Source organism: Chinchilla lanigera, unplaced genomic scaffold (assembly GCF_000276665.1).
Source record: "Chinchilla lanigera isolate Chin_1 unplaced genomic scaffold, ChiLan1.0 scaffold00070, whole genome shotgun sequence".
In the NCBI taxonomy this organism is placed as follows: Eukaryota; Metazoa; Chordata; class Mammalia; order Rodentia; family Chinchillidae; genus Chinchilla; species Chinchilla lanigera.
Window position 1 is genome coordinate 107,612 of NW_004955471.1, and position 26,233 is coordinate 133,844.

General features: G+C 39.8%; 1 protein-coding gene across 4 annotated transcripts in view; it reads right to left on the minus strand.

Annotated features, from left to right (window-relative positions):
- Positions 1–26,233, minus strand: part of Gab1 (GRB2-associated binding protein 1) — a gene marked incomplete at its 5' end in the record, with an annotated part of 129,596 nt that overhangs the window by 46,032 nt on the left and 57,331 nt on the right.

Genomic DNA, 26,233 nt, shown 5'->3' on the forward strand with positions numbered 1-26,233 from the left:
ACTGGAAGAAAAACGAAAACCAAACAATCAGCAAAAAAAATTTTATACGATTCCTCTTATATGAGATATTTGCTGTGATCAGATTCACAGAAGCAGAAAGAGAACAGTGGCTTCTGGGAACTGGTGAGGAGGAGATGTAGGGAGTTAGCGTTCAACGGGTACATTTTCAGTTGGGGAAGATTAAAAGAAATCTAGAGATGGACACTGGTCACTGTTGTACAAAAATATGAATGTACTTAACAACACTACACTACCTACTCAAAACAGAAGAGTAAACTGCATTTTACCCACAGTTTAAAAAAAAAAAAAGCAATGGTTCTACCATAACTTCTCTTCATAAGCCTCTTATGGATGTTGGACTATAGAATTCTCTCTCTCCCTGCTCCCTCTTCTCTGCTGGAGAGGCAAGGAGTGATGAGGGGAAAAACAGCTTTAGGAACTCTCCTGGCTTCTTGTCCAGGAAGCAAGTAGTAAGACTGCCTCTTTTTGGCCAGCTGGTCACTTAGGATTCCACAGAGAAGATCTGCATTCTATAACTTTTTTAGTCTTTCTCCTCATCCTCCCAACAAACATGTATTAGCAATCTAGACCTATCCTCACTATCTCTTCCCTCCAAAGGTTTTATATTTTCAAATTCTGAGCTTCATATTATGCCTAAGAAGGGCTCAAATCTCTTGTTACCACCCTCTCCAAAATCTATTGTCACCCAATGATAATAGCAGGATGAATGGCTGAGTCTTGTTCATCCACCTTTAAACCCTACATCTGTGCCTGGGAACAAAACCAAGCCTTACTCCTTTTGGAGGATCATCCTTCAGAGCAGTCAGCTTAGCAAGTCTCAGTCCCCTACAGTTACAGTTTACATCTAAACTGTCCCGAGAGCTCGATGTTTTGAAGGTGATCGGATCACGGGGTGCTGTGCTCCTCAGTGGACTCATCCACTGATGAGTTTGGTAGCTAACTGTGCTGTCAGGAGACTGGGCCTGGGTGGAAAAGGGGGATCACTGAAGGCACAACCTGGAAGGGTGTACTATACTCTTCTACCCATCTTCTCCCTTCTCTCTCTACTTCCTGGCTGCCATTAGTTGAGCACCTTTTTCTCCATCACACCCCTCTGCCATCCGGTTTCTGCCTCAGCACCAGCCAATCATGGGCTAAAACCATGAGCCAAAATACACCTCCCTTCCTTTAAGTAGCAGGTATTGGGTGTTTTGTCCCAGCAACAAGACATCTACTAAGAGACATTCTATACTTTGGACTGAACATTCCATGTCACATCACCCAAAGAAGCACCCTGGGCAGCAGAAGGACGAGACCCAGGACAGCGTACAAACCCTGGTGGAATTCACGCTCTCACTGCCCTTTCTGTGCACTTGGAGATCACAACTAAGCACAAGGCAAAATGTTTCCATGCTTTAGGTTTGGGAAATTATAACCAGAACTAACATGTCTCTTTTCCAGTGATAACTTGAGTAACAGCAGCCCTATGCTTTCAGAAATTTTAGTTTACAAGTTTCATGCTAAGCAGACAATCCAATCAGACCCAAAATGCTCACTAATGTTCCTGATGTTCACATATGCCAATTTCCCCAAAATAATATGTCTGTGTTTTCACTAACATATGCATGTTAGTATAACATATGTAGCAATCATTTTTAAGAAAATATCTACTAAAACCTTCCAAAGCAATGATAGGTTCTCCATGTTTTTGTTTCTCACAAAATTTGGAAACTGTAATACAAAGGAATTATAGAGCCAGTTTAAAAACGTAGCTGGCTATGTTTTATCCTGAAAAACACATGAGAAAGGAAAATAAACAGATTAATAACTAAAATACATATGCTCCTCTACTAGATATTTAGTATTAGCTTCTATTATCACTTTCTGACAGGAAGTGATTTTTGAGTTGCAGCTCCCTGATGGAGGAGCTATAAAGGTCCATCAATAATCAGAAGCAGAGTCAGAAAATGACAGTGAAGGATCCTCAGTGATCCAGAAACCAGCCTCTCAGTTTTAAATACAACAGACAACTATACAGATAACTGAGTTCATACAGGTGATAACTTTAGGCTTAGTATTTTAAGAGATTCTTTAAGTTACATCCATTCAAAAAAATTTAGATAATTGGTTATTACAAAAATACCACGTTCTGAAACCACTTATGAGAACAAAAGGACACGTAGAGAATTCATGATTTCTACCTGCATAGAGCTTGCTACTTGTGAAGAAAATATTAACATATATGAAAATACTTTAGCACATAGCAACTCTGGCCAAACATCTGCAGAAATATTGCTAAGTAGATAGCTATTCATAAGGGGAAAAATGTATGCAATCCTTTAGCATGGAAATTATTAGAAAAATTGTAAAGCCCAACAATATTATGCAGTTCTTTAAAATCACTAGTATTTTCAATTAACTTCTCCATCTGACTGCAGCTCAGAGAAAAAAGTAAAGAATTGGGTGTCTGTGTGTGTTTTAAGTATTACTGAAAACTTACAATGTGTTAGATTCATGTAGACTGGACCCCGAATTATAAAAATCCACTCATTCAATACACATTTATTTGCTTTAAAATAAATGAAAGTCATCCCTGTGTAAAACTAAGCCTCTATGGGTACTGCCCTATCAAGCAGTGAGCATGAAAGAATTACAGGCAAGTACAGGGAGAAGAAAGCAGAACATTACGTTATTTAAGCAGGGCCATCAAGGTGTCTTTCCTCTTGGTTGGTGATTTCTCTAAGTAGTGGAGGTTTCACTTTTAAATACAGAAATAACTTTTTCAAACTTTAATGTCTTGCAGGGAAATCTTTCCAACATGTCTTACTACATAATTCATTGAACATAATTCGTCCACTCCCTCATGATTGAGACTAAGTAGTGCGATTTCTCTGCTGTATTTTAGTGAACACCTCAGTGGCTCTGGGGCTGTGTAGAGGTAATCTGCCCCCACATCACACGGTGCAACAATGCTGTGTCTATAGAATTCATCTACCATCTTTTAAATGCAGCTTTCTATCTTAACTCTCAAATTTTATCAATTGCCACTTCTCCCTTCTGATAATATGGTTTACAGGAGGCCAGACTCTCCTGCTTCAGAGACTTTTGCACATGCTGTTTATCTGTCTATCGTGTTCTTTCTCCTGGTCTGCTAGCCTTCAGCCCTCTCCCCTTTCTCAACCCAACCATCCCAATGAAAGCAGGATACAGTCTTGGGAATCCTATTACTTGACTATGCTGTGATTTATATAAGACTGCAGATCAATTTTTCTTCATGCATACACTACTTTTCGTTCAGCATCTAAGCCCCTAACCATACTGCAAAGTCCAAGAAGATAATGATACATCTGTTTTGTTGCTATTCCATACTCAGTACACAACACAGTGCCTGGTATGAATATTGAAATATTCATAAAATATTGATAAACAAAGTTCCCTTGAAAGGACAAAGCTGTAAAATTTTTGAGTATTAAATTTGCTATATGGGATACAATGAAAAGAAAGGTGTGCTTTTAAAACCTTTTCCACCAGGGGGAAAAAAACTCCAATAATGCAAGTGTACATGACAAACATAACTAACATAACTGTACTAGAAATACATGCATGGACATCTTGGGAAAGTAACAAAAACAGAATAGAATGCAGTATGCCCTTCGGCTGCGTCATGCTTTGCGTTCTAGTTGACTGTGGCTTCACCCATCCATTCCTTTGCTTCTCTGTTTAAATCCCATTGTTGAAATTCTAAAAGCCCCTAGGAAGTAAAACAGCTAAGAAATGAGGAGCAATGTACTGAGGTACACTGCCTGAGATCCACTGGACTAGTGATTACAGAGACCGATAGATACTATACAAAGCACGACTGCTTACAGCAGGAAATTACCACATTACAACACAGAATTTAGCCAAGTAGCACCTGCCACTTATTTATTTATTTTTAACATGGTCCAAATGTGAATGTTTGTCTCAGTCACAAAATGAGTCATTCTCATTGAATCTGGCACCGATATAACTGGAAAACAAAAGCAATTACATAAACTACACACTTTAAGAAGGCAGATACAAAGGTTCTCTGGATTATGGTACAAAGCACAATTTAGCCACAGAATAAAGCTTCAAGCTTGACAAGAGGACTGACATCAGCACCCTTGCTAATCACAGCACAAAAGCGTCTCTATGTTTGGTCAGAGCACAAACGGGTCTGCATAAATCAGTCTTTGTTATCTGAAAATATCTGGGATTCTTAAAGTTTGTCCTATTTTTATCCTTGCTGCCTTGGTAGCCCCAGAGAAAGCTGTGAGCTGCTTCACCAGTCCTGCCAAGCAGTAACAGACAAAACGGACAAGTTTTCCAGAAATCTTCAAAACCAAATCCTCAAAGCAATTTTAAACAAAATTCACATGAAAATTTTTTTAACTCACTCGATGTCTACTAGGAGCAGGTAACAAAGAGAAATTTGCAAGAAGTTTTTATAGTTGAGAACTATTTTTTGTCTTTTCATATGTGCAGTAATAGTTACTGCAATTTGAAGTTGAATAAATATTATAGTACGCTGACTTCCTCAGCAAGCCTGCATCTTGATGTAGTGTAAAAGTACCGCACTCTGATATCAATCCCTTTTCTCAGTGACTGCCTGTACCCACGGCATAAGGCTCAAACTCTCCAGAAGGAACAGGGCCTTGTAGCTAACTCTTACCTGCAACCCCCAATCTTTCTAGTCTTATTCTATTATCTATCTACCTTCCAACCACACTTCAAAGGCTCACAGCCCCCACCCCCAACCCTCTGCTCTGTCCTGCCTTTGGCCCTGCCACATGCTGTCCCTCCGTACATGATCCAGCCCCAAGATTCAACTGAGCCCTCTTCTCGGCATCATCTCCAGACTGGCTCTGAGCTCTCCATTCCCACCTCCTTCCTAACCGTGTGTCTGTCAACCTATGCTTGCACTTCTGAGGTCTAGAGCCAGGTATTTCCACCTTTCAGCATTTTTCTTCCATTGCCCAGCCCCAAGGAGGCTCTCCACGAATGTCTATTTAATATGGAGTCAAAGGATAATCTCTAAAGCAAGGATAAAAATAGGAGGCTAAGGCCAGAGGACCACAAGTGTGAGCCTAGCCTAGGCAATTTAGGTCCCATCTCAAAATAAAGAAGGAAAGGACTAGAAATGTAGCTCAGTGTGAAGGCTCTGGACTCAATCTCCAATAGGAGGTGGGGGGAAGTTCTCACACTGTCTATGCTGGTTTCGGGGATACTGACCTGACTGCAATCTGGCCAACTCTTTCAAGAACTGTCAACGGAGGACAGAGGTATATAAAAAATAAATTAGTTTTTGAATCCACAGATATGAGGTATTTTTGAATTTCACTTTAGAAGAACTGTTCTTTTAAAATACTTTCTGCATTTAAGCAAAACAAGACAGACTGGTCACAGTGAAGCTAGGTTTTAAAACAGGGTTACCACATACAATAGGGTCTAAGTATTTTACTGCAAGAAGGTGCAGATGGAGCCCCATTACTTAGTGAGAGGGAAAAAATCTTCAGTCTGGATTAGTACCAAACTACTACTTGCTGTAATATTATTAACAATTTTACAAAATACATCAAATTAGCCTAAACAGCTAGTAGATTCAGCTTTAAAGAAAAACACTGTTACTGCCACATGCTTATTTTTTTGACCTCTCTGTAGTCCAAATGATGGTGCGATGTTTGCCAAGACTCCCTGGCACTTTCTCTGTACCTTTCTCCCAGAGGAGGTAATCACGGAGGGAATAACCAATATTGGGTAAGTAAAAAAGCAGAGCTCAAGGTGCTGCAGTCGCACTCAGCTCTGACTACACATTAAACATATCTAGAAAACGTAATTCTTTAAAAAAAAAGATGCTTCACCTTGGATCAACTACATCATATTGGACTAGGGGTGAAGGGTTTCACAAGCGTCAGTCCGGGTATTAAATGCTCAACAGACAATTCTAATGTGCTGCCAACATTGAAAACTACAGGTTCAACCCATAATCAGAATTATGCTGCTCTTCGAAATAGAATTAAGGGGAGGGGAAAAAATTCTGATTCTTTCTCTTCTCAACACCGTCTGCGGTACCACCGTGATCTAGATCATCTCTTTTTGCTCATTTGTCCCACTGGTAAAAATCCTGAATTGTTTTCAAACGCGGTCCATCCTTCAAGATTCTTTCCAACTCTCCTGCTTTCCTACCTACGCTGCTCCTCTAGCCCCATCAGTTTCTGGCCTGCAATGTTTGTTGCTTTGCCATGGGTCTGACTAGACTGGTTGGCCATTTTATATTTCCAAACTTTCCAAGCGCTTGTATATTATCTTCCCAACTAGACATCAAGCACCGTGGATACCAGGGCCATTCCTTCTTTTGTTGTGTCAGACATTGTTAAGTACTTCAGGTCACCATAAGATGCTTTTAAAGCTTTCTGCTCACCAAAATGACTGCAGAGACTCAAGTGACTGAAACAAAAAGATCTCAGGGAAAGAAAAGAAAAGCCCAGTGGTGTTAAAGTCAAAGTCCCTGGAACACCAGGGTCTTCCAAATCCCACTCACCTGTCTCACCACCCCAGTCTCTCACCTCCACAGCATACACTGGCCCGGTGAAGGCATCTAAGATCCCCCAGTGGTTGCTGACATGTAACAGAGGAGGAAGAGCACTTTCTATATTCCTGCACCGTCTGTCCTTCTCACCAAAGTGCAATGGAACTTGCTTATTGTGAAATCTCTTAAAAGGTATTTGACAACCGATATTTTGGAAAAGAAGACTATGAGCTATGAGTTCTCCAGTAGAATTCAAACTATGTTCAATCTCAGAAATTTGGAAAATGTCAGAGTTCGAGATGGGTGTCTTACAAGATGAAATGCCTTTTTTGTTTTTTGCAGTGTTTTGTTTTGGGTTTTTTGGGGGGTGCTAAGGGCAGAGGCCAGGGCCTTACACGTCCTAGGCAAACTGTCTAAGCCTGAGCTATACCCCCAGTTCCCAAATGCTATTTCTTCTTTAATCTAAATTTCATCAGCTAAATAAATTATGAGATATCTGTACAATAAATCTATGCAAAACACCTAACCAGTGAAATGAATCTATATATACAAAAACTGCAAAGATAACTATTAAATGAAAAAGAAAGTTGCAGAATTGTACATACGGTATAATTCTATTTGTCTGAAATAACTGTGCATGCACACATGCAATAAACTATCAGGAGAGATGCAGTCTGAAAAGATACTGACCAAACTTCTAACTCTGCCCACTCTACACATTTAATATGAAAGGGAGGGTCAGACAAGTTGCACATTTTTATATTATACACGTTGGCATAATCTACTTCTTTCCAGGGAGCTTCTATTTATTACTTTATAATAATTTAAAGGGATGGAGATTTAGCTCAGCGGCACAGTGCCTGCCTGGCAAGTGCAAGGTCCTGAGTTTGATTCTCAGTACCGGAAAAAAAGCAAAAAAAAAAAAAAAATTAAAACAACTACATGTTAAAAAAGTATATTCCCAAAAATGTTCTAAAAAGAAAAGTCAAATAAAAAATTTGAATCTAAGAATAAGGCACACAGAAACAAAATACAGAAGCTTCAGTATGTATGCAAGTCATATTTTTATACTACTCTGGAGTTAGTGAATGAATTTAACCTTTCTTTTAAATATAGAATTCCAGGATACATCTGGAAGGAGTCTGAGTCAGAAAAATACCTTAGACAAATAAAGCCTAATGATTGTTTTAAAAACTGGAACTCATAGGGTTAAAAACAAGTAGAGACTACTGGGAACATTGAAAATAGAGGAACACATTTCCCTTTCTCTTTTTTTAAAGACCAGGGGTTATAATATTTATATTGCTTTACTTTTCTTTAAAAGCCACAGCAATTAATGGTCACACATTTAGATATTTCAACACCTAAAATAAGCACCCTGGGAATTACTTTTATTAAAAATATTAAATTTCCATAATAATACTACGAGGGTAAATAAAATAAAGAAAAACAAATTCACTATGAAGCAGGGACAAAAGCAAACCATGTGCTTCAAAATACTTGAGTTGTTTTCCAGGAAGCTCCATCTTTTCTCATAGCACAAAATAAGGAAAAAACAGACTCACTGGAAGTTTCCACTCCACTGGCTCTATCATTACGATCATCTGTTCCAAACACACACAAGCCTAAAATTTCCTGTTTTCAAACTATTGTCACCATTTTCTAGCCTTGTGCTGTCTGTGCTAACTTTAGCTTAGTAATATAAACAAAAGAATACACTGAAAATAATGCAGAACAATACCCAGGTCCAGACTTTCAATGTTCCGTCAACCTTTTAAACATGAGAATTTATATACATTACTTGGATGAAACAGATTAGCTAGCAAGAAAACAATTTTAAAAGGGAAAAATAAACACTCCCAGAAACAAAACCAAATTTTAACTCAAATACTACAGTAGCCAGGGGAGAAATTCAGGGAATTTTAAAATATCAATAATAGTGTGTATAATTTACATACTGCCATCACTGCTAAATTGATGTCTACCTCAAAGTGTAGGCGTAAGTTCTACATAAAACAAACGTCCCCCAAAAGCAAAGAACTCATGTACACAAAGCAGCTCTTAAATCTTTTCTGAGGCACAGACAACTTTGAGAACCTGATAAAGGGAAGCTTTTCCTAAATGAAGATACATTAGAAACATTGCACTGTTTCAGGGCTTCTCAGGAGTCCTGGGTATGGAGGAAGGGCCTTGGAAGCAGGTCTTCATCTGAATACTCCTTATACACAGCACAGTTTGGTATGAGAACAGTCTGTCTTGGACCCCAACTAGGGAAATTTGATGGCCAATACTTCACAGGAAAGCAGGTCACCTCATGGCATTAGGTCTTCACAGAGCAGCATGGGCTAGCTCATGGGTACTTTTATTTGTATTATTTCATCGTCATAGACCCAATTTCAGGACGTGAGTCCACGCTAACTGTGAGGGTTCTCCAGGTTGCCTTAACCTGACCCAAAGGCTGAACAGAGACACAACCCTGACTGAGAGTTGATCCAAGGTCACTGCTCCTTTCTGTGTGAGACGGATGCAAGCTGGGTGACACTACAGCTCTGCATGCACTGGGCAGAGTAAGCCTCCTTGGGTTTATCACATCTCATTCTTTTCTTACCACCAGCTGCACTAAGAGTCAGTGAGCTCAGGTCAGGACATGGACATAGGAAAGCAGAGTTAAGGGCATTCACCCCACCTTCAGGGAGCAGCTTCTGCCCTGTCTCTGGCTTAACCAGCTGTCATTTGGGGCAATGAAGGATGCCTATCTGGCTCTGTCTTCTGTGTGCCTCACTAAGAAGCTGTGAAGGTAGAGGTGATGCAAACGTCCAGCCAGAGTCTTACCAATCTGGCTGAACACAGCTAAACTGCAGCAAAGAGCCATGACCATTTTCATGAGCCCCAACATGCCCGTAGTCATTGAGCCATTAATTCCATTTCTAGGAATCCCATCTATGGAAATAAAGCAAAATTCAGCTAAACACTAGGCACTAAAATGTTCAACATAGTATTGTTTCTATTAGTAAATATCTTAAACTGTCTACATATGCAACAGAAAGATGACCAATTTTCCTTGTTTGCCCAGGACTGTCCATATTTAGGACTCATATCCAACCCTTCACCTCCCTCCCAAGTTCTGGGCAAACTGAAGTGGTCACCTGCAGTAAGAAATTGAGTAAATAAATTAGAATTGTATTTTACAGGGCTTTTTTTTCCTCCTATATAGTTTGCAAAACTTCTATAATACTGAGAAGTCATGGGAGAAACTCTTCTTTCCACTTGCAATAAGTAGAATCTGACGTGAAGAAATACAGACACCACCATCAATTCTGCATATTCTGCCTCCCCTGTCACCTGTGTCAGGTCAGCTGCTAATCCAGGGTGTCCTATGTACAAATCTCCATCACAGTGTTCTCTTCTTCAATTTCCACCGATTCTCTGGATAGCTGCTTTCTTCTGTCAAGATCCTGTCTTATTCTTCTTAAAGGGCTTAAGATAGTGCACAGCAAGCAAGGACTTGGCAAAAGGGCATGCGTGATAACTGTGTCCTGCCTGAGTGAACCAGTGGACAGATGTCTTTGGGTGGTCCCAAGATACTATCTCTGTTCTTCATCAGCTTCGACCTCAAGGATCACAGATGATACAACAAACCATCAGTGGGCTTTCTCACTGCTGTATGAGCTCAGCCTAAACTCTACACTCTTCACCTCTACAAGGTGAAAAAAAAAAAGTAAAATCAACTTAAATAAGAGACAAGTCTATCCGAATCCCAATATTGAAACCATGCCAATATTAGGAGACCACGACTTCTGCTAGTGCCTACAGTATTATGAGAGGTCCACATATTTTAGTTATAAAACACTATTTGTTAGCACCTCCCATCTTTCTGTTTACGTCTTATGCATTATATACCCATACAACATTGTTTCGTGGCGAGCCATTGTGTGTAACGGCTTCCAAGTGTCTCAGAGGGTGAAATGTCACGTCATCACAGAGAAGCAGGACACGATGCTTATGCTATGAAGTAATAATGTCAATGTATATGTTTAAATGAAAAAAAAGTGTGAGGTGTTAAATATTGCTGTCTCATGCAGTGGAAATTGATAGCATACCTAAATGTTCCTTCATAGATACAATTCTAATCGCAGCTTTGGAGCAGTGCTGCCTGGTACCAATGGTGCACTGACCATCACAGGAGCTAGAAGCCATAGGTGGCTGCTGTGACGAAGGAATGGATTTTCTCATTTACTTAATTTAAATTGAGCCCCATATACCAAGAAGTTGTCTGATGGACAGTACCATTTTAATGGACAGGTTCTTTAATGAAGGGAGAGGCACTGCTATTGTAAGCTGCTGGGCCTCTGATCATAACAAGTACGTGACTCTCTTTCCTAATTTTGCTGTGTTCCACAAGCTTACGCTACCCAGTGAGTGCATGTCACATATGTTATTGTTGTCAGTATTTGGTTTTGTTTTGTTTTTTTGTTTTGGTTTTTTTGGTTTTTCTCCGGTACCGGGAACCGAACTCACGACCTTGCGCTCGCCAGGCAGGCGCTTTGCCGCTGAGCTAAATCCCCAGCCCCTGTTGTCAGTATTTGGAAAAGAACATCCTTGCCTTGTAAACTGGTATTTGAAAAAAATGTAACACCAGTAACAATATGGGTGTTTTCACATTTTGTCTTTTATACAACCAGCAGATTTCTAAATTCTACTTCCTGTTCAGATTAACCAATCCAAAATAATTATTTCTGGGATAGAACTAGTTTCTTTTACATTTTTAGCAAAACATATAAACACTTCCCATTTTCTCTTCTGATTTTCTTATTTAACAGTCACAATTTATAAAAAATAAAACACTACAATATTAAGATTTGGGTCACAGTTCAAAAACAACACTTTCACATTAAGAACTAGATGAAAAGCACTGAAGTGTTAACAAAAAAAAAAATTTCCATAACTACATCTATATGTAATAAGCCAGAACAAGGTTTAGTGTCACTTTCTTCTAAAACTCTGTCCAAAGCTTCCAGAACAGAGATACATGGCAATGGAAGTTTCCTTGGGATGATACCCTTCCAAGAGATACAGTATGTATTCTGGAGTCACTAAAATGCATTAAGTTCTACATGCATGATGAATTACCTCATCAAGAGAGGAGAAGTACAAAATTGAATGTAACACAAAATTAGTCTACAACGAAGTCAAGATCTTGGATGTGAATGGGCTAGGATCAGCCCAGGTGCTGAAAAGGCCGCCTCCTCCACTCTGGACTCCATCCCCGAGCCCGACCTTTTTGTTAAACAAGATATTTTGGGGACACTGTTTATTTCACTCATGTGACATGCAGATAATGACCTCATCATTCAATCTGCTGACCATCTACCTCTTTTTGTTTTCCAAAGATCCAAGAGCTAGCTCGCCTATAAGAGCTAGCTAGTTCTATAGTATGTTCTATAGTATAGCTCGCCTATCCAACAGCTAGCTAGTTCTATAGTATGTTCTATAGTATAGCTCGCCTGTCCAAGAGCTAGCTAGTTCTATAGTACGTTGGCCCTAAAAGGGGACTGCCTCTCTTTTTCTTGTTACCTTTCTATCTCCCTCTCCACCACCCAATCCTCCTAACCTGTGGCCAGCAGGAAACAGATACAATGGATTGAAAATAACAGCTACTGGAAGGATTCATGTGTGCAAGATCTAATGCTTGAGGGCTATGAGGAAGGTTTGGGGCATACAGAAAAAAAGGCTGCTTCTGCCAGAGAAGTGCCAGTGCCATTTGGCAGTACTCAGCTCCCACAAGCAAAACTGTCACCCAAGTTAGTTCATAAAAGCGGGGGAAGCACACTGTGTAATAATAGCACGATCACTGATACACAGATACACCACGTGCAGTTGACACAGACAACCTCATCTGCTTAAGCATGTTGGGACCCCGGGGGACAAAGAGAGCCATTCACAGAGCGCTGGCATCTGAGGGACAGCCGACTACCCAACTGTCGGACTTGCCAACTTTGAAGTTCACTAATGTCTGTAAAAACTAAAAATAACCACATAAACATGTTTACAGCGTTTTAAAAATACAGGATCCACACTGTCCTCTAAATATAAACCCTGAGTTCAGAGTGCAGGGACTGGCTTTTGGTTTTCAGGGATGTCACTGGACATCCCATACTGAGCCACAGAAATTCACATTTCAGTGTCTTAGTGCAAACACACAATTGCTGGTGTTTAGCCAGGGTGAAGAAGGGGTAGATTTGGACAGGAGAAGGCAAGCAGGAAAGGAAAAGGATGGGGCCTCTCCTCCATTTAATTAGAGGGCTTCAAAATGCCACAAACTCCCAGTTCTTTGTGGTGGGTCCTGACCTTAGTACAGTTCTGAAGGAGGATGTCCTGCCTGTATTTTTCCATCAACACATCTACTCCCCAGTCCAGCGCTCCCTTCCCCCACCCTCATTCCTCAGACTAAAGATACTGCTGCAAAAGAGGAATGCAGATAGGGAGGCAAGTGGAATGGGGCATATTTCCCACATTCCCATCTGGTATGTGAGTGCAGGTGTGTTGAAAATAACTCTAAGTCTTGTCTTGTTCCTGAAAAAAATGGGTTATTCTAATGAAACACAGGGATAATATTCCCAATAAAAATTATAATGCTGCTGGGCATCATGGTGCATGCCTGTAATCCCAGCATTCTGGGAGGCTGAGGCAAGAGGATCGTAAGTTTGAGGCCAGGCAGGCTGGGTAACTCAGCAACTTAGCAAGACCCTGTCTCAAAAATTAAAAAGGGTGGCAGACGTAGCTCTATGCAAAGGTCCTAGGTTCAATTTCCAACACCACACACTCATGCACACACAAACAAAACGTGCACAGGCACACATGCCTATTTTTCTAAAGCTCATATCAGGGCCAGGGATTTAGCTCACTAGCACAGTGCTTGCCTAGCAAGTGTGAGGTAATGAGTTCAATTCCCAGTACCAAAAAAAAAAAAAAGTACATACCAATGAAGATCACCCGGAGCGGCTGCACCAAAATGATACGTCAAGGATTCACAGAGATATTTTACTACTGTAGGAAAAAGTGTATTTGGTCTCTATAAAATACACTTTGATAAGAATTTGGGGGTCAGATTGGCTTCAATTTTATCCTCTGCCTTTACTTTTAAGAAATCTGAAAAATGTAGCAGTTGTTTAAAAAAAAAAGCAAGAGAAGGAAAACCTGTAGCAACAAGCTTAGTCCTATACTTGTACATGATAAACTTCAAATATCTGTGCCTCTTGAAGTACTGTGGTAGTGATAAGTGTTCTCCAGAATAAAATTATAAAAGTGGTATAGGCATTTTCTTTAACAAGTTCATTTTTAATACACTACTAGAAAAAAGGTCAACTGAAAAGTTAGAAGAAAATTATTATTAATATTCCACAACCACCAACAGGTATCTTCCCCCATAGTCTCATCTAATTTTATTCATATATATGCTTTAAGGAGCTAGTATTTATTTATTTATTTATTTGACTGATTAATTGATTGATTGACACAGGGTCTCACTCAATTCCCCAGGATGGCCTGAGGCTTCCCATCCTCCTGCTTTATCTTCTGAGGCAGAATTTCAGGCATGTGCCACTGTGTGAGCTTTATGTAGCTAAAAATTAAGATGAAAGTATCAAGGTATCTGTGGTTTCGAGGTTTAAGGTGTGTGTATGTATATGTGTGTGTGTGTGTGTGTGTGTGTGTGTGTAAGAAATCACTGGGTGTTGAACCCAGGGTCTCATGCATGTTCACCAAGCACTCCACCATTGAGCTATATCCCCAGACTTCTTTGAAATTTTATTTTGAGACAGTGTCATGCTAAGTTCTTCAGACTGGGCTTGAACTTGCAGTCCTCCAACTTCAGTTTCTCAAGTAGCTAGAATCAATTTTTCACCTTTTGCAAGACTTTCTTACTAAACTAGAGTTGGTAAAGAAATGGTAAAGATCTCACTACTTTCTGAAACCCAGTAACAAAATGCATTTAAGATCATAAAAATACAAAAGGACTTTCTTAGTGTGGTTTCCCAGATGTAACCATAACTCAAAGAATGCCCTACTAGTCCACATCTAGCTTAGTAGTATGCAGTTGATGATCTCAGCAAATAATGACTAAATCAAATACATACAATCTTTTCATTAAAGGGTTATGACTTTGTTCACTATAACTGCAGTTTCATATTATATAGTGTGATTCATTAAACCTAACCAATGAAAAACTTATCCCAGGGGCTGGGGATTTAGCTCAGCGGCAAAGCGCCTGCCTGGCAAGCGCACAAGGTCGTGAGTTCGGTTCCTGGTACCGGAGAAAAACCAAAAAAACAAAAAAACAAAAAAAAAAAAAAAAAAAAAAAAAAAAAGAAAAACATCCCAGGAAAAAAGATCTTTTTATTTTTTATCATGTATTAATTGTACATATTAATGGTGTGATATTTCCAAACATGCATATAGTGTACACTGATTAAATCTAACTTCCTCAGAAAAAAAGATCTCTTAATACTTCAGCTTATAATAGGCATTGTAACCTGAACACATTCTCAAGAAAATACTTTTATGTAACAGTCATGTAGCTGGGCGTGGTGGTGCATACCTGTAATCCCAGGTGTAAAGCTGAGACAGGAGGACTGCCATGAGTTTTAGGCCAGCCTGGGCTACATAGTGAGTTCAAGCCCAGCTTGTACTACAAAGGGAGACCTTGTCTCAAAAACAAAACAAGCCACTCATGTTAATGTTTATACCTGAAAAATTAAAAAAAAAAACAAGACTACCTACCTATATCTATACACTGAGCAAAGAACAGCTTATTCCTCCGTAGAGAAGGCAAGTTGAAAAGAAAAAAAATCTCTACTTAAAAATCTGACTAAGCAATGATCAAGATGTAATACGTACATGTACCAGTTCTCCACAGTGAATGCACTTATTATGTATTACAAACATGCAGTAACAGAAAAGGGAAAAAATCTGACTAAGCTTCAGACAAAGAAAGAAAAACAACAAAGACACCACTGTGTTATTCTGTTAAATAACTGACAAAGTAAAAGAAAAGCAATGACATGTTCCTAAAGATTATATAATGCTAGGTTGGCTATGGGAAGTCACTTTTTAGTAACTAGATTCAGTTCTTGGTGGGGTAAAGACAAGGAAAAGCTGAGAAAACAGAACCTCTTTAGTTAGCCTGCTCGACAAGGCAGAGAGCAACACGAACGGCTTCTCTCAAGTGAAGCCCCCAGTCCACCTCCATTATGAGCAGTTTAAAAAAGAATAATCACGAATAAAAACTACCCAGTAGTGTAACTATCAAGAATCCCTTCATTTCCTCTTTCGGCTTGGCTTTCTTCACCAAATGGCTTACAGGGCAACCACAGCTAACAGCTCATATATTCTCAATCTCCTAGGCTCTTTCCCATCACTGATTTAATTCTTAAAACCTAACACACACGAGGTCTGACAAAAAAGCAGAGACTCGAGTGTGAGTGAGTAAATAAATGATAGTCTTCATGAACAGTATGAGGAAGCCTACAGAAATCATTGCAGTCATCAATAAATAATCATTAGTATTTAACATTAAGTGGTTTGACGATGGACATACCAGAAAGGGAAAAAAGGGTGACAATGAATTGACAAATTACCATGAAACTTGTACAAGTATGTGTACATTTTAAGCATAGACAAAAGCAAACCAAAAACCACTTCAGAGAAAAACTTTCCCCCACTGTGTCCAGAAAGAGCAATAAACATGGCCAAAAGGCTGCGGGGAAGAAGTGCAGTAATAGTTTCCTTTCTTTTCCATTCTTTTGTCTGCCTCCTACTGGAGTGCTCATGACCAGGGAACGCTTTTAAGAAAGGCAGGTACTGCAAAAATCTGGAAAAATAAAAACAGCAGAACAAAATAAAATACAAAGCACAAAGAGGTCACTTTCAACTTTTATAAATCAGTCACTCAAGAACAGAAAGGTAACTGGTGCATTCCTATTTAGCACCTCAGCCTAAAAACAAAACTTTTGTATCTACCTAGGTTAACTATTTCCTTGCGTACCTTTGATCACTGCCTTTTAAGGAAAACCAGACATCTCTCAACTGTACCTAGGTTTCATGCAGTTTTCTTAACATATCTGAACACAATTCACTAGTTGCTGGCTTCTAGGATGCTGCAGTCTGGCCCTTTTATTTTGCGTTTTCAGATGTCTTAGAGATAAATAGCTAAAACAAAGTCACTTCCATAAAGACAGCTCTGGAAACCTGAGGATTCACTTTAGGGGACTTCAAGGAACAGAGAAAGAAAGATGTTGGATCAGGGCAGCAGGCGTGGCAGCGTGACTCCTCTAGGAAAGCACCCTTATCTCACAGGGATCTTTCTGTCTCGAGAGGGGTGTGGGTTTTGCCTATGATCTCATCCTTAGCCAGAGCAGACTCTCCTCTAAGCCTGGCGGTTCATTTTATACTACAGTTTCCCACTAACATACACAGTTCTTGAAACGTGAGGCAGACAGCCACTGCAGCTGACTTGCGTAAACAACCAATCAGGGGCCTCCACCCGTGACTAGTGACATACATCCACCAGCCAGGGTTACACAAATGGCACTCACTGAACAAAACACTGGAAGATGATCCCTCAAGGGGAGACAAGGATTGGACACAGTTCCTGACCTTAAGTGATCCAGGGGTTCAATTTCTTCTTTCTAAAACAACCACAATGTATAATTACTTGCGATTATTATAAACAAAATGATCTCTAGAGGTGATGCTAGATTTCGTCCCATATTTAAGAATGCATGAAACTCTTCTTGTATCAACAGAAATGCTTGTCAGAACTGTCAAAGGATCAAAGGAAAGAATTCACACCAAAAAATTCTGAAATGAAAAAAGGGAGCTCGAATAAACAGCACTTACTTCATCTTAACACCCTTTGTCGAAGTGAATTGGTATGATAATTTGGGCAGGTCAGTTCCTAATCATTTCTGACTCTATCTCATATGGATCCAGCAGCTGCTTGAGACCCTTAGGAGCTTTTGCCCAGAGGAGAGTACAGTGGCCTAGACCAGGGTAGATGGAGTAATCAGAGGTTTATCTTAATAAGCAAACGCCCAAGATATCAGAAGACAAAACTTGTATATTTTGGTTCTTGGGATGAGGAGAGCTGAAATCCATCAGCTCCTGTTCATGTATCTTTTCCATTTGAACAAAACCCTCAGCAACAGGCTGCATCGAGGACAGCCAAAAACTCTCATGGTTGTAATGTTTTTACCCGATGTCTCTGCCATTGCTCACAACTCTACTAGAAAAGCAAATTTCAACAAGGGCTCCCAAAAGACTTATTCCAGTAATCAAGGGTCATAGGTTGGGAGGAAAGAGGTGGAGGAATTTTCCAAGCTCTCTATACTTGGATTAATTTTTATACCTTGTCTGTTTTACTGACAAAGTATTTATAGAGGGCAAAACAGCTCAAATAATCTTCACTTTCTTAAAGTTTACTATATTTAGACAATGATATCACCACTCAAGTTTAAAACACACTAACATGATATAATTCTTAAAGCATGCTTATATGTCTAATTTCATGTTTTGGAGCCTGTTCAAATTATTCATTAAAATGAGTAACAAAGAACAAAACAATAAGGCAGCAGCTGTTCCATTTGTGTATCTGATTTGCAGCAAGTAGTGTATTTATAGTTAAGTACAGCAAACTGGCTACTCAGGAAAGAATTGTTCCTACTCCCAAAGAATTCATTATATTGCAAAAAATCAAGGCAGTGCTAGTACAGAATTAAGTTTATACATGCAGCATTAATTTTTTCATGTGCTCTAAAATGAAACCCATAGCATCAAACACAGTTCGTAATACTTATTCTGCTTTTTTTCTAATTTGTTTAGCACTTTCTCCCTATTAAACTACAAGCAACTTAAAAAACAGAGACTGTTTGACTCAGTACTGTCCACCAAGCACACTGGGTGGAAATAATAAGCACTGAATGCAAATATTTACAGTAAAACGTTCTATCAGATTCATACTTGCAGAAAATTAAACCAATGGTACAGAAGTTATCAGGTAACATAGTAATTCTCTCCTTTTCACAGTTCTTTTGATTTTTGAGACAGGGTCTCACTCCATAGCTCAAGTTGGCCTTGAACTCTCATCACCCTGCTGCAGCCTGCCAAGTGCTGGGATTACAGGCCTGGGCCGCCACCCCCAGCTCACTGCCCCTAGTTCTACTCTAAACAATCATGCTGGTCAGCCTTGGTTTATCCCCTTCCCACGTCGCCTCATCCCACCCAATCTGTGACCCTGTCTGTGTTTAGGGAGGGTGGGCATTATTCCCCTCCTTTCTAGCAGTGGGTGCCTGCATCTCTGAGCACAGCACCCCCAGGTAGCCGTTCTTCCATTGTTCCATGCCCACTGGGCTTGTGTATATTGTGTTTTTTGTTGTTTTTACTTTGTTTACTGCTGATGCTGTTATAGTTATTTAGCAGATGGGGATTAAATCCACAGCCTTCACACTGAGCTACAAGTCCAGGCCTTTTTTTTTTTTCTTATTTTGAGACAGGGTTTTCCTAAATGGCTGAAGTGCCCAGGCTGGGCTTGAACTTGCAATCCTCTAGCCTCAGCCTCCCAGAGTGCTGGGATTACAGGCATGGGCCACCACCATGCCTGAACTTTTGCAAAGATTTTTAAGCTGGCATTTATTATAACTTCTTCCTGTCCCTCAACTCTAGCAATATAAAGACAAGCTCAAAGGAACATAGGGAGTCCCTTTATTACAGTCTGCATTTGAGCCATGTAGGCCTGAATTCAGTTTACCGTGAGTATAATGAAAAATGAAACACCGATTTCCAAATATGTGTATATGTGATCTATCTACTTCTAAACACTGTACCTATCATCTTAAAGTCCTGCCTTGACAGATCGTTTCCCCCATTTTCTCTCAACATAGTGATACTACCAGTTCTAATGTCTCAACCAGGGGGAACCCAAGCCACCCACTTAGGCTGGTGTTTATTGAATTAGTCTTAAAAGTGCATCTTCTAAGCTTTTGAAACAATAAGCTCCATCCTCTCCGTCCATCCTGCCTCCCACCTTTCCACTGCCTAAGTTCTATCTGCTGCACCTTCACATCTATGCTGCTGAAGCTGACAATGTGTTCTAAGACCAGCACAACAGCCTATCATTTTTCATTCTAAAGGGCGAGTCAAAGAGTTTCAGATTAGTAAACAGCATGTACACCACCATGACCATGGGTGTCTCTTCACTGCAGTCCCAAGCAGAGCTAGGATTACATATGAATTGCTACACATTCAGCGAAAGTGTCCCTGCCCCTGTACTGCTAGAAGGAGATGCTTCTTCGGGCAAGTTCCAATGGATTCTTCTTCTTTTACCTCACCAGTTGCCTTTATCACATCTTCCCCTCTTTCCAGCCTCCCATTACATATCCAGCTGCATCAGTCTTCTCCCTCTCTGGCTCCATTCTGCTAGAATCTGGCCTCCTACCCTTCTCCGCTCAGGAGCAGGGGCTGACAAGCCTGTCTGTGGCCTTCATTCTGCCGGACCTCTGCTATCTTTCCAGGAGGGTCTCCAGGTCCCTGCATGCCTGGCCTTGTCCTTCTTGACTCAGTCATTATTCTGCTACAGGTAAGTCCTCAGGATGCACATGCGGAAGTCATGTTTTAGGAAGGCGCCCAGGAGAGTGGTTTATAATCGTGTGTCATAGTTCACATCAATTAGAAACATCACAGTTTCAGAAATTAGAAGTTCTTATATAATCCTCTTAGAATAAAAGTGAAACAGTGAACAGAAACACAGAAATGACCCCCAGGATTTGGAGGCAGGTTTATTTACGTCGATGGGCACTGATCGGGATCATTTCGAGAATATCAGGCACCAATCTCTGGCGGTCTAGGGTTTTTTATATGATGTATAAGCAGGAGGTACAAAAGCAAGAAAGAATAGCCTGGCAGTTCTTCTGATTAGCTAGGAGGGTGAGATCATCAGTTACACGGCTAAATTAATGACCATCAGTTGTAAAACTAGATTAATGACCACAAAGCTTGGTACAATCAAGTAGTCTGTGTTTTTGGTTATGCTCTTGTGGTTACAGGGGTCGTGAAAGTAATTACAAAGCCATGAAGCAGTTACAGAGCTAGGCAGTTTCAAAACAACAAAGTTCTAAAAAGAACAGTTTCTCTTGTACAGTTTTTCCCTTCCAAAGAGAACAACAGAACTTTAAAAGCTCTCTCGAGTATTTGTGGCGGTTGAGAGTTACAAGTGAAGGCCTTAACTGCCTAGGCTACTTGCATCTAAGAAGTCTGCAGTTCATTTTTTTTTTTTGGTACTGGAAATCAAACGCAGGACCTTGTACTTGCCAGACAGGTGCTTATGCCACTGAGCTGTATCCCCAGCCCCTGCTGTTCATTTTTAAATTGCAAAAATAAGAATTCATGAAAACACAGGTTTCACGTTCAAATTTTCTTTTATGTATGCATTCAACTGAGTATTTGTTAAGCAGAAAGCACCCAAAATTTAAACTATTCTTAGCACAAACACAATTAAAATAACACAGATTGACAACCTATATGCACCCAGGGAGGATGTTTTGTTGGAAACAATGATTAACTATAATCCATTCATTCATTCACTCATCCAAAACTACTTACTGAGCACCTACATGTGCCACTGTGCTAGCAGCTGAGGAGGAGAGTAGTTCAATTAATAAAAATTTACCTATCTCAGTCAACTTAAATTCTAAGTGGCAAGACAAAAATAAGTAAACAAATAGGATTGATTTTAGAATTCTATAATCACTATGAAGGGAAATTTAAGTTGATCTGAAAGTTCTAACCTTCCCTAAACAATCCCCAGGATGTGAGAAACTACTGTGATGTAGTCATACAATATGCTTTAGAGGACTGAGCCACCATTCTTAACACAGTCGCTCTGGGCAATGACAATTAGCAAGCTCTTAGAAGCAGATTCTGGGAGCTGTATAGGCTTAAAAGCTCTGCAATCTCATCCTCCAATGTCTCCATCAGCTAATAAGATGAGGTAATCAATGTGTGGCTTTACCGTGTACTCTCCCTGCAAGCCATTACGCCAGTCCCCAGGCATTGTCAAATACCCATCCTCAAACACTCATCATTCCAGCCCAATACCCTTCGACAGAACACACAACCAGAACAAAAAGAAGGAAAAGGTGAATAGCTGGACTGTGCTTCGTTCACCTTCTAAAAAAATTTTCTCTATTTTGTGCAGAACTACACTTATCCGTCTTGCACTTGAAAGTATAAGTGAACAAGTATCAGGGAGAAGATAAAGGTACTGTATTTAGAAGCTCTTCAAATGTTTAATGGTGATTGAGGAGAGGAGATAAAGGGAGTAGAACTGTCGGTGTTAAAAAGTAAATACACATAATAGGACTTTATATATGTACGTATGTGACAGGTGTCCTGAGCGAACACACTTTATGGATATGTTCAGTAAACGTTCCTTGACTTGATGCTGAAAATTTATTTCCGCAATGGAAAATAATCAAACAAAAGCAGTAACACATTGCCTTTGAATGGGAGCAACTAGACTGGACAGACGACAACTGAGAAGAAGGGAGGTCAAAGTTGGACGAAAATCTCCTTTTATTACATGAATCTTCTCCTTTTCTACTGATGATCCTTCTTATTTCTACTTACCATCCCTTTCTCTCTATTATCTTCCCTTCCACTTCTCTTATTTGCACTTCACTCATTCTGCTTAACTTAAATATAGCAAGCGGCTCACTTACAAGTTTGCTTTTTCTAAAAAGATGCCATTTAACAATTGAGGTCTATCCTTAACTTGAAAGTAGCTATGGTTAAATTTCTGATGATTTCAAGCATATTTGTACATCTGATTAAGGATCCATACTGACCTTTCTTTCTTGCTGTTGTTGTTGTTGTTTTGTTTGTTTTGTGATAAAGTAAGCACCATTAAAAAAAATGGTCCTTCATTTTTGATAGTGAAGTAAGAAAAGTCTTTGATAATTTAGATATTGACCGTTTGAAAGCAAGAACTAGTTTAGATAAGCTTTCAAGATTTTTATACTATAATAATGACAATTACTAAGATTTACTAAGTACTCATTAAGTATTAGACATCACTTCAAGCACTTTATACATTAACTGAATCCTGATCACAACCCTATGAGGTAGGTTGTAATTATTCCAATCTGTAGATAAGAAAATAAGGCAGAGATTAAGTAATTTGCCTCAGTCATACAAAGTGTAAAGCCAACATCTGAATCCCAGCACTCAGGAAGCTGAGGCAGGAGGATCCCCATGAGCTCAGGGTCAGCCTGAACTACAGAGACCCTGTCTCAAAAATACAAAAATAAAGAAGCAAAAATGAAAAGAAAATGGAAATATCAAAATCCAAATCCAAAGAATTGTGGGTGTTTTGTAGATACAGACAGCTTACAGACAGGAACCAGGTACAGCTATCATTAAAGCGAAGTAAGTAATACAAAGAAAATCTTCATAGCATCCACAATCTTACAATTAAATTTTCACAATTAAAAACTCAGGATACCCTCCTTCTTCACCTGTTGGCCTCATGTGTTCTGCTCACTGATATATTAACAGCTCTGCATACTGAAGAAATACCTTTTTCTTCAAAGTCTTATAATAATTCATTGTTGCATTATCAAAATATTCATCACCTTCAATGTCAGAAACAAAAGAAAAGTAGCACCCTGTCTATCACCTCAAGACCCCTGACGGGTTTGGAAAGCAGAAGAATGTGAACATCATTAACTTATATTTCTCCTGGTGGTTTGGCAAGGACCTATCACATAAATTAAAACCTTCGTCACCATTTACCGTCCTCACAGGATAGCAACACTAAGGAAGTTTCTGTAGTCTCCATGTTTCACCACGATTTAACTGTCTTTGGAAAATCAAAAGCCCTATTTTGACAATGCAGAAATTATTTTATACATGCAACTGGAAGGATGGAGTTTAAGCAGCTTATGTTGGCTTTGACACTACCATAAGAACTCTATCGACAAATCCCATCTCTTAGAAGTTGCTCCTTATAAGTAAGCATGCACACAAAATTTGGTGCGAAATGTATAGTGTTAATTATCTTTGTCATTTGAATGAGGGAAAAATAAAAACTGAGAAATCGACTCCCTTCTACTTTCTTCCCTATTAATTTGGGTCCATCTGTTTAAAGTAACTGTAGTTATTTTCAGCAGTGAAGCAGTAGGTTACTTACAAAAATAGAAGCAGATGCTTTCTCTTAAAGAGGACCCCGTTATCAAACATATGAGCATTACTTTCACACAAAAGCACCCAGTCAATGTTACTTGGCAAACCTATAATTGCAGATTTTTTTTAAAAAATACCATGCAGCAATTTGAGACATCATTTTACTTCTGCGAATTGTTTTTAGCAGTTGCTAAGTATACACACACACACACACACACACACACACACACACACACACACACAAAGAACGTGAGGTAATTTTTGTAAGCATTTAACAATATTTGCTATGACATTAGGTCCTTACTCACAACTTGGCTGTCTTTAAGAATTTGTGCATTTCTTCTGCTTAGAAAAGTTACTTAGTCGTTAATTTTTACATGAAGTATTTTCTTTTAAATACGGAAACTCAGGTTCTTTACTTGTGTTTTTGCTTTGGTGACACTCACAAGTCAGTGATAATCTTAATGAATACCCATGCACTTTTCTTCTTTTACAGAGAGTGAACTTGATCTTTTAAAAAGAAAACTCAGCACACGTTTCCCCGGCGCAGTCCTCCTCCTTTCTACCTTCTCTTTTATGCTCTGAAGTAGTATCATTGCTCCCAAAAAGGTAGCTTTTAGAAGTTGGTGTGTTACCTGGCCAGATAAGGAGTTAAATTTAGAGGCTGGGGATATAGCTCAGCAGCACAAGTGGCTGCCTGGCAAGCGCAAGGTCCTGAGTTTGATTCCCAGTACAAAACTCACACACGCACACACACAAATGCAAGCTAAGGAGTTTAATTTACAGAGTAGTCTTTGCTTTTCTTTTCTAAAATAAAGGTGTGGGTTTTGTTGCTGCTGTTGTTGTTGTTATTGTTTTAATTTCTATGGTTTTTGGGGGACAGGGTCTTGCTATACAATTCAGGCTGGGCTTAAACTCACTATGTGGCCCAGGTTAGCCTCGAACTCATAGCAATCCTCCTGCCTCCGCCTCCTGAGTGCTCAGATGACTGGCATTTGCCACCACGCCCAGGCCTAAAATAAAGTTTTATTTTTTATTATTGTATTAACTACAGAGAGACAGAGAGAGACAGAGAGCAAGTTCTGACTATGTACATGGACTCTGAGGTGTTGGGAGATGGAGCAACAACATGGAAGGAATCTGGGTCTCTAAAATTCTGTAAGGAGCATGACTATTGAAAGAGAGAGAGACAGAGACAGAGACAGGAAGGAACAAGGGACAGGATACACCCTTTGAACTCATGTCCCCAGTGATCTACTTCTTCAGCTGGGCCGCCTCCTAATACCCCATTCAGTTTAAGCTCATTAATGAGTTGATCCACTGATGAGGTAAGGTTCTCCTGACCCAATCTCCTTCTGAAAGCTCCACCTATGAATACACGAATGCTTGGGGGAATATTTTTGATCCAAACCATAGCAAATGGATAAAGAAAAAATGGTAGATATACACAGCAGAATATCACTCAATATTCTACTGCTGCACAAAATGGACAGAACTGGAGCATACCATGAAAGTGAAATAAGCCAGACAACGAAAGTCAAACACCTCATGTTCTCTCTTATTCATCGATGTTTAAAAAAAAATCAACTGAAATGAATAATACTGATTGCTAGAGGCTGAGGGTTGGGGCGTGGAGCTAGAGGGTGACGGGATAACTGGTATCCAACACTGTGAGATAGAAGTAGTAAGTTCTACAGGAAAGGGCAAGAGGAGTGAAGGAGTGAAAATGATCTATGTTGCACGGATGTACAAATCTGCCAGTATGAAACCCATTGATCTGTAGAGATGCAAAAAGCTTTGGTGTTCTACAACACGGTGAGGTGACTATGGCCTACAATACCCTATTAAATGTTTTATAAATAATAGGAGCGGGGCTTCACGTCTCCAAATACAAAGCAATGATAAGCAGACTTTCCTGTCAGCCCGAGCAGCTGGCTGAGAGCACAGAAGAACACCGTCAGTTAGGAGCCACTCCTTGCATCGCCCTCCCATCATCCTTTCCTTTCTCTCTTCAGGATCACCTGGATTTCAGGACTGACACTTAAAGGACCCTCCCTCTCCGAAATGCTCTGAGCCCTTATGGCAGACTCATTCTGTGCTCCAACAATTCTTTACTTCTCCTCCCCTGGAACAAAAATGCTTAACTCCTTACGTGAAATATTATTTTCAATAGGTAACAGTTACATTTATTAAGCACCTTGGTGCAGGGCATTAGTGGCTCACCCAAATCTGTTCTTTCATTCCTCCAGTCAATGAGCTGTAACTGGGTACATGGTCACACAACTAGCAAGGACACTTCTCAGCTTCTCTGGCAGACAAGTCACGGGATTTCGATGGTCCCAAATGAGAGTGAGTGGCAGTTTTCTGGGCCTAGGCCTACAGACACTGAGTGTGTTGCCCCACACCCTTTCCTCTCCTTCCAGCTGGGACATGGCGAAGCCCACCACCCAG